We start from the raw sequence: 8,104 nt of genomic DNA on the forward strand, positions 1-8,104 counted from the left end.
GATAAAAGACAGGGAGACACAAATGTCAAGAGGGTTTGGCTTTGTCACGTTTGAAAACTTAAAGGACGCCAGAGTTGCAGAAAAGGATCTGGATAGCAAGGAGTTGGATGGTCGGACCATCACAGTAGGGCCGGCATTTCCTAGGGGTCGAGGGGGCTACAGAGGAGGACCACGGAATAGTAGTGGTGGTGGCCGCAATCGATATTATTATGGAGGCTTCCAGAGTTATGGCAGCTCCCGAAGGAAGGATTATCAGAGCAGTGGCCGAGAAGGAGACCGCCATTCATGTGACTACAGTGACAAGTGGTCCAACCGTGATTGTTAGGAAAGTTAGAAAGAGTGGAAGCACTGAATGCTGCGGAGCAGCCGAGCCAAGATTCCTACACGGATTAACCGTGAACGCCACGTTCCTAAAGGCGTCCATGTAGTGAACTTTCCTACACGGATTAACCGTGAACTCCATGTTCCTAAAGGCGTCCATGTAGTGAACTTTCCTACATGGACTAACCGTGAACTCCACGTTCCTAAAGGCGTCCAGGTAGTGAAAATGTCCAGGCCTCACCATCCAACCACCATGGAACCTGGCCCTCAGCTCGACCTCCCAGAAAAAGTGCTATCGATTTGCTTGACTTTGGATTTTTGATCAACCCCTTAACCTTCATTCAAAAGAAACTAAAAGTAAAAATCAGAGGTTGATGAGATGGAGTTTGGCTTTGCAGGAGTTCAATTTGGAAATTGAGCATGTAAAGGGCAGGGATAATGTCGTTGCTGACGCTTTGTCCAGAGTGAATTAACTTTGGAAATCTCTGTGGGTTGTTTGAAGTGTTGTTGCTTTATTTTTGGGGAATATTGAGTATTGTTGCTCACGGGAATTGATGATTTGGGTTGTGAGTGTACTTTTGTTTGATTAGAGAGTTTGCCTGCAAAGAAAGTTCTCGCTGTGTTCAAACTTTCTTTCTTGAGGGGGGAAGTGTTACGGATTAGTCACTTCCGCTGTTGTGGTTTTCATCCCCTTGAAATGTTTCTGATTCTATGTACTATTATTGTCTTCAAAAGGTTTATTGTTCATGAACTGCTTGCAAAGGATAAAAGCGTTAATGTTAAAAAGAGACAGGAAGCCGGATCGGGAACCGGAAGACGAGGAAGAAGAGGAAGAAGGCGAGGGGGTGGCGAGTGAAGCCGGACAAGAAGCGAGTAGCTTCCAGCTCTGTAGCGAGCGTTGTCGAATGAAAGTCACGAGTGAACTTTTAATTTCCTTGGAAGGAGTTCTTGCGATAGGTGTTATCGCTGGGGAATTGAAAAACCTGCGTGGTCAGGTTTGGGCGTTGCGATTCCGAAGAATCATCGCCGGGTCGTGTCAGCTCAAGTAAGAGCCATCGGCCATTTTGACCCTCGCGCTTTGTTCATCAAAAGGTCTTGGCTACGCATCAGTTTTTTCACCATCCTGTCGTCTGTCGGGGATGTGTGTGCGCAACGCTGAGTTTGGAGATTAAGTTGCACTTTGCCTACTGAACAGTGAATGTTCATATCTGGAGGGCGCCTTTGGGGATTTCCCATTCCGCCATGAGTTTGCCTTTTTTTTTTTTTTTTTTTTTTTTGTATACAAGATCGAGGCTCGTGAAAGAGCTAACAATAATCACAAAAAAGACAAACCGACACACAAAACACAAAAAAACAAGGGGAGCGGCAGACAAGATGGGGAGAGAGGGGGAAGGACACAAACACAACATTTGAGAGCAGGGACATCGGGAGGACTTGGGGGGAAGTGGGAGAGGAATAAAACATATGAACGCTGCAAGGACTCTGGGGTGAATTACCGGGGGTAGAAAAGATCAAGGTTTTCGATGGGGGAAGATAAGAGATGGTGGTGAACAGCTGTTTTAAAGACCTGGAGGGAGGAGTGGGATTGAATGGAGTGGGGGAGTTTGTTCCAGAGGCGGGAGAAAAGGGGAATGAAAGAGTGAAGGTGAGCAGAGAGCCTATACTTTGGCAGTTTAACCATAAGAGGGTTGCAGGCAGATCTTGTGCGACCTGAAGGAATATTTGGGGGACAGAGCACAGAGAGAGCTGGGGGAGCAAGGCCAGAGAGGAGTCGGTAGAAGACAGAAAGACCACCAACCTGCCTGCGGTGAGTGAGTGAAAGGCCCTCGGAGTTGACTACATCGCAGGAGATTCCAATGATTCTGAAAGCTTTGGCCTCAACAGCGTGAAGCCGAGCAAGGTGTGAGGCAGGAGCACCAGCCCAGAGGGGGGAACAGTATTCCATTGAGCTGCGGATGAAAGCCTTGTATGTGGTGAGGAGCTCAGGTGTGCCAAGGAAGGACTTCGCACGACGGAGGATGCCCAGTCGGCGACTGGCTTTGGAGGCCAGCTTGGAAATGTGGTTTTCCCAAGAAAGATCATGGCAGATAGTGAGACCCAAAAGCTTGAGCGACAGAACTTCTTGGAGAGGATTGTTGAGAAAGTAGATGGGAGGGTTGTCCAGTCGGTCCTTTCGGAGAGACATTGTAAGAGTGTGAGATTTGTCAGGATTGAAAGACATGTTCCACTTGTTTGACCAGTCTGTGATTTTGTCCAGGTCTGCAGAGAGTGAGGAGGCTGCAGACTGCCGATCTGAGGGATGAGGAATGGAGCGGCAGATAGTGGAGTCATCAGCAAAGAGATAGAGAGGATTTTCCAGAGAGTCGGAGAGGTCATTGATGAAGACCAGAAATAGCACAGGGCCCAGAACACTGCCTTGGGGAACTCCAGCCAGAACAGGAAGGGAAGATGAGAGAAATCCATTCAGGGCCACACGTTGCCTACGACCAGAGAGGAAATCCGCAAGCCATGAGTGGAGATTTCCCTGAATACCATAGGAGGTGAGTTTGGTGAGCAGAGCTGGGTGCCAGACTGTATCGAAGGCACGTGATATGTCAAGTGAGACAGCTCTGATTTCCTGTTTGGCATTGAGGACCTCCATCCATTGTTGAGACAGCAGAAGCAACATGTCCAGAGTAGAATGACCTGGTCTGAATCCAAATTGATGATCAGAGATCAAGCCATTGGAGAAGAAGAAGGATTTGATATCTGAAGCAATGATGGATTCCATGACTTTGCTGATAATTGGGAGCAGGCTGATTGGTCTGTAGTTGCAAGGATCTGTTTTTGCACCTTTTTTGTGTAAAGCGGTAATGTTTGCTGATTTCCAAGATGCTGGCAGATGACCTTGAGCAAAAGAGAGGGTGAAAAGAACAGAGAGAGGGTGAGATAGAGCGGCAGAGCAGGATTTTAGGACCCGAGGGCTGATGCCATCTGGGCCAGTTGCAGAATCAGAGTCGAGGTTTGATAAAAACTTCTCCACCTTGTCAGGAGAGAAGGACACAGAGTCCAGGAGCAGTTGGGTTCGACTGGGAAAGGTGGGAACAGAGAGAGATGGGTTTGGGACACAAGATTTTGAGGCAAACACAGAGTTGAGGCATTCGGCTTTGTCACGTGCGGTGTCAACTGTGTAGCCATTTGAGGTAAGGGAGGGGATGGAGGGGGAACAAACACCAGAAACGGATTTGACCAGACGCCACCAGGATTTGGAGGAAGGAGACAGGTTTGAGAGTTCAAACTTGAGTGTGGAGAGATAGTGCTTCCTGGCACTCCTGAGGGTAGAAACACACTTGTTTCGAGCTTGGTGGAAGGAACTGAGATTGCCTTCAGTTGGATTTGCCTTCCAAGAGGCAAAGGCAAGTTGTTTCAGGGCAACTGCCTCACCACAAGATTCAGTGTACCATGGACGGGAGGAAGGGTAAGACAACTGAAGACGAGATGGGATAAATCTGTGCATGAGAGAGAGCAGTTTGCTTTGGAAGAATTCCCAGGAAGAATTGATGTCAGAGGCATTAGAGATGGGAGACCAGTCCAGTTGATTGATGGCTGCTTGCAGACCGTGCCAGTCGGCCTGAGTGAAATGCCAGACTCGTCGGCGCTGAGGAGGCTCTCTGAGAATGGCCAGTGAGATGTCCACTTTAACAAGCACATGATCAGAAGAACCGATTGGAGCAGAAGAAGAGCAGCAGACATTTGCAGGGAAGTTAGTCATAACCAAGTCCAGAAGAGAAGATACTCCATTGACTGAGATCCGGGTTGGGAAATTGACAGATTGTGTCAGTCCCAATGAGTCGCAGAAGTCCTTTGCTGAGGTGCCATGGCTGGTGAGAGATGAACCCACACCCAGCCAGCTGGCATGATGACAGTTGAAGTCACCACATATGAGGAAGAGAGAGTTTGGATGAGTTGATAGAAGTTGGTCCATGTTGTCCGACAGAGAAATGTAAATGGAGTCATCACTGTTTGGAGGACGGTACAGAACACATATGAACAAAAGGTGGGAGCGGAGAGGAAGCCGTAGCCAGAGGTACTCCTGTGGGTGGGGTGGAGAGAGGGCAGTGCAGGGAGAGTGAGGAAGAGAGTTTTTGATAAAGATAGCCACCCCACCACCAGGACGAGGATCAGGTCTATCGTACCGGAGGAGGGAGTAACCAGGAAGAGATATTAAGGAATCAGAGACATCTTGAAGGAGGAAAGTTTCTGTTAAGCAGATCAAGTCTGGATTTTCAGAAGCAACCTGAATGGAGAGATCAATCAGGTTTGAGCGAAGGCCCCGGATGTTTGAGGTCCATACCGTTAGTGAGGAGAGATGGGGAGCATCGGGTGCAGGACAGGGGAGGGGAGGGGTAGGGTCAGATGAAGGGTGAGAGGGGGATGTAGGAAGAGCAGTTGATAGTGTGTCAGAGATTACAGAGGAGTTACAAGAAAGGGAAGGATGAGGAGGACGAAAGGTTTGATGGTGATGGAATGAGGCACAGTGAGAGTTTGTTTGAGGGGGGGCAGAGGAAAGTAGAAGGTTGGGGGAGGTGGGGGTATGACATAGGAGGGAGAGGAAGTGGGGAGGAGGCAGCTTTGAGAAGGAGGTGGGAGGAGGGAGAATTTGGGAGGGATGGTTGGGGGGGAGATTTGAAGGGGAGGGGCAAGGTGGGAGTTTAGAAAGTGGATGATTAATGAAAGATGCACATATATAACAAATTGGGTTTGTTGTGATTTTCAAGTTAGCGATTCATTTAAGAACGATGGAGGAGGGATGGAATGAATGAGAATTTAGAGCATGGAGTGATTTGGAATCATAAGAGATTGAATATTTTTTTGAAATGGAATGAGATGAAGAGGAAATTGAAAGGAGCCTTTTAAATAAGAAGAAAAACAGCGTGTTGTAATAAACCACTGAATAAAACAATGAAGGGGATAGTTGAAACATATTTAAACAGAACTGTGAAGAACAATCGTATATTCACAAAAATACCAATGGGGAGAGGAATCCTAGCGCGACAATCAAGAGTCACTTGAACAGGGCAAAAGGTGGAAGGCAAGGGGAAAATGGGGGCGGGGCGAGACAGCGCACGTGGGCAGAGGCAAAAGCACACGAGGAGAAAGGGAAATAAAAGTTTTTTTGGTTGTTTTTTTTTGTTATTGTTTTTTTGGGGGGGGGGGGGGGTGTGGGGGTTACAACGTTAGACAAATAGTAGATGTTTGGTGAAGCTTGGTGGAGAAGGGGAAATCAAAAAAGCGAGCAAAACAGCGAAGGAATGAACAACCTTCGACGGGGGAAGCCTGAGGCTGCAAGGCCTTGCTCGCAAACAAGCGATTAATATATGAAAGATAAACACCAAGAAACTTCCAAGGGGGACACTATAAGTTCACACACCGAACGATAAATACAGTTTCGACAAAATACAATTGTGAACAGACTTAACTTTGAAAAACGTGGAGACCGTGTGGACCGTCGAAAACCCCTGACCACCGTCTCCAAGATCTCGCGAGATCCGAGACCAGAATGCCTTTACCCGGTTTTGGACCACGTGACTTTTGCGTCGCTTCGGCCGCCTACGCCTGAGAGCTGCTTCGGCGGTGCGACTGCCCTTGCCATCCGCACGGGCTTCTGGTCTCGATTGGACATTGTTCTAGCGATCGCTGGAGCGAGTCAACCTCGTCTTGAGGACGGGAATATAGAGACATTGGGGAAGGTTTTTCCACTCACTTGGAACACCGTGAGTTATCCTATGCTAGTTGATGGTACCATCATAAGATGTATTGAGTGTACTTTTGATTGCTATTTGTTGTACCGTTATTCTTGTGTGATTTTTAATACAATAGTTGTTGGTTGATAATTATCATTGGTGTGGTTTCAATATTGATTTCTGACACAGAATAACATATTTTTCTGCCGTGACTCCTCTCGGGGCTCGGAGGTACGCCGTGACCAGGGGGTCGGGGAGGTGCACGTAACAATATATACATACATATATACAATTATACATACATACATATATACATACATACACTCATATATACATACATACACACATATATACATACACACATATATACATACATACACACATATATACATACATACATATATACATACATACACACATATATACATACATACACACATATATACATACATACATATATACATACATACATATATACATACATACACACATATATACATACATACACACATATATACATACACACATCCAAAATGAATGAAAGCCTCGATGTTGGTAGAAAGAAAACGCCACCGTTGCGCAAATGAAAGAAGTGAGTTAAAAGTGAATACAAAACCAACGTGTGGTGGTTTAGGTTTACAGGGAAATATGTACTGTTAGCTTACAGTCATTGGCCAGCTGCCTAAACAATCGGCTCACTCGTTTAAAGATACCGAACACAGAAACAATGTCCCTATTACGGGCTAAACGCCAGATAATCTGTAATCGTGCGTGAGCGTGTTATTTAAAGAGAAAGATGTCGTCACGGTGTTAGTAGCTGCGGCCTGGGCCTTGACCCGTCCAGTCTCGCTGTTGGAAAAGCTGCAATTTACGAACGATTGTCATTAGTTTCATCGGAGGCTTAAACGTAGCACATTCTCGTTTCACACACGTGGATGTGGGACATTTGATTCGCCTTCATTTTCTCACAACTGTTTTATGCATCAACGATGGACACGGAAACGTTTGTAAGATTGGGCATTTGGTTGCGATGCAAAAACACACAAACACATACACACTTAATTATAAACGACTGTCCACACACACACACATATATATATATATATATATATATATATATATATATATATATATATATATATATATATATATCTATATATATATATATATATATATATATATATATATATATATATATATATATATATATACACGCACAACAATTAACAATACTGTACGTGTGTGTATGTATGTATGTATATATGCATATATGTAGATACACACACACACACACACACACACACACACACACACACACACACACACACACACACACACACACACACACACACACACATTGTTCAAGAAGTCTGCAATAGAGAAATCGTGAATGAAACGTTTACCTTTTATTTATTTTTCAATATATAGGCCTAAGTACAGTACTGTATTTATGATCAGGAAACAAAACCTTTCCTTTACTGATTATCTATAGGCTACATCATATATGTATGTATGTATGTATATATATATATATATATATATATATATATATATATATATATATATATATATATATATATATATATATATATATATATATATATACACATACATGTACTTGTATATTAACAAGGGTTTGGTGTTTCTGTCTATTTTGTTCATCCATTGCATTTGTATGGATCTCCTTGATTATTCTTTTAAAATACTGCACAGCGGATGAGAAAAGGTTTCGATGTTAGCCGAACACACATACAAATCTTGGGAAAAAGAACATTACGGATATATATATATATATGAGTCACAGGTTCTGAGCTTCTATTAAAGAGGAGTTCCATAAGCAGGAGAAGAAGAGCACAATGGTGATTATTTTGGTTCTTTAGCTGGCAAGGCCGATGCAGGCGGAATTGTACCTTGCGGTTTCTTTTCGAGCACGTCTGTTAAGCTCCCTTAATCGAAAGTTTATCTCGTCCCGTTATTTGCACTCTGCAGGTTATGTAGGTACCTTAATGCAGAGAAAATGCACTAACAAAGCGACATGAGTCACATGACGACTCCAAAGG

The sequence above is a fragment of the Myxine glutinosa genome, chromosome 12 (assembly GCF_964187855.1).
Source record: "Myxine glutinosa chromosome 12, kmMyxGlut1.1, whole genome shotgun sequence".
Classification (NCBI taxonomy): domain Eukaryota; kingdom Metazoa; phylum Chordata; class Myxini; order Myxiniformes; family Myxinidae; genus Myxine; species Myxine glutinosa.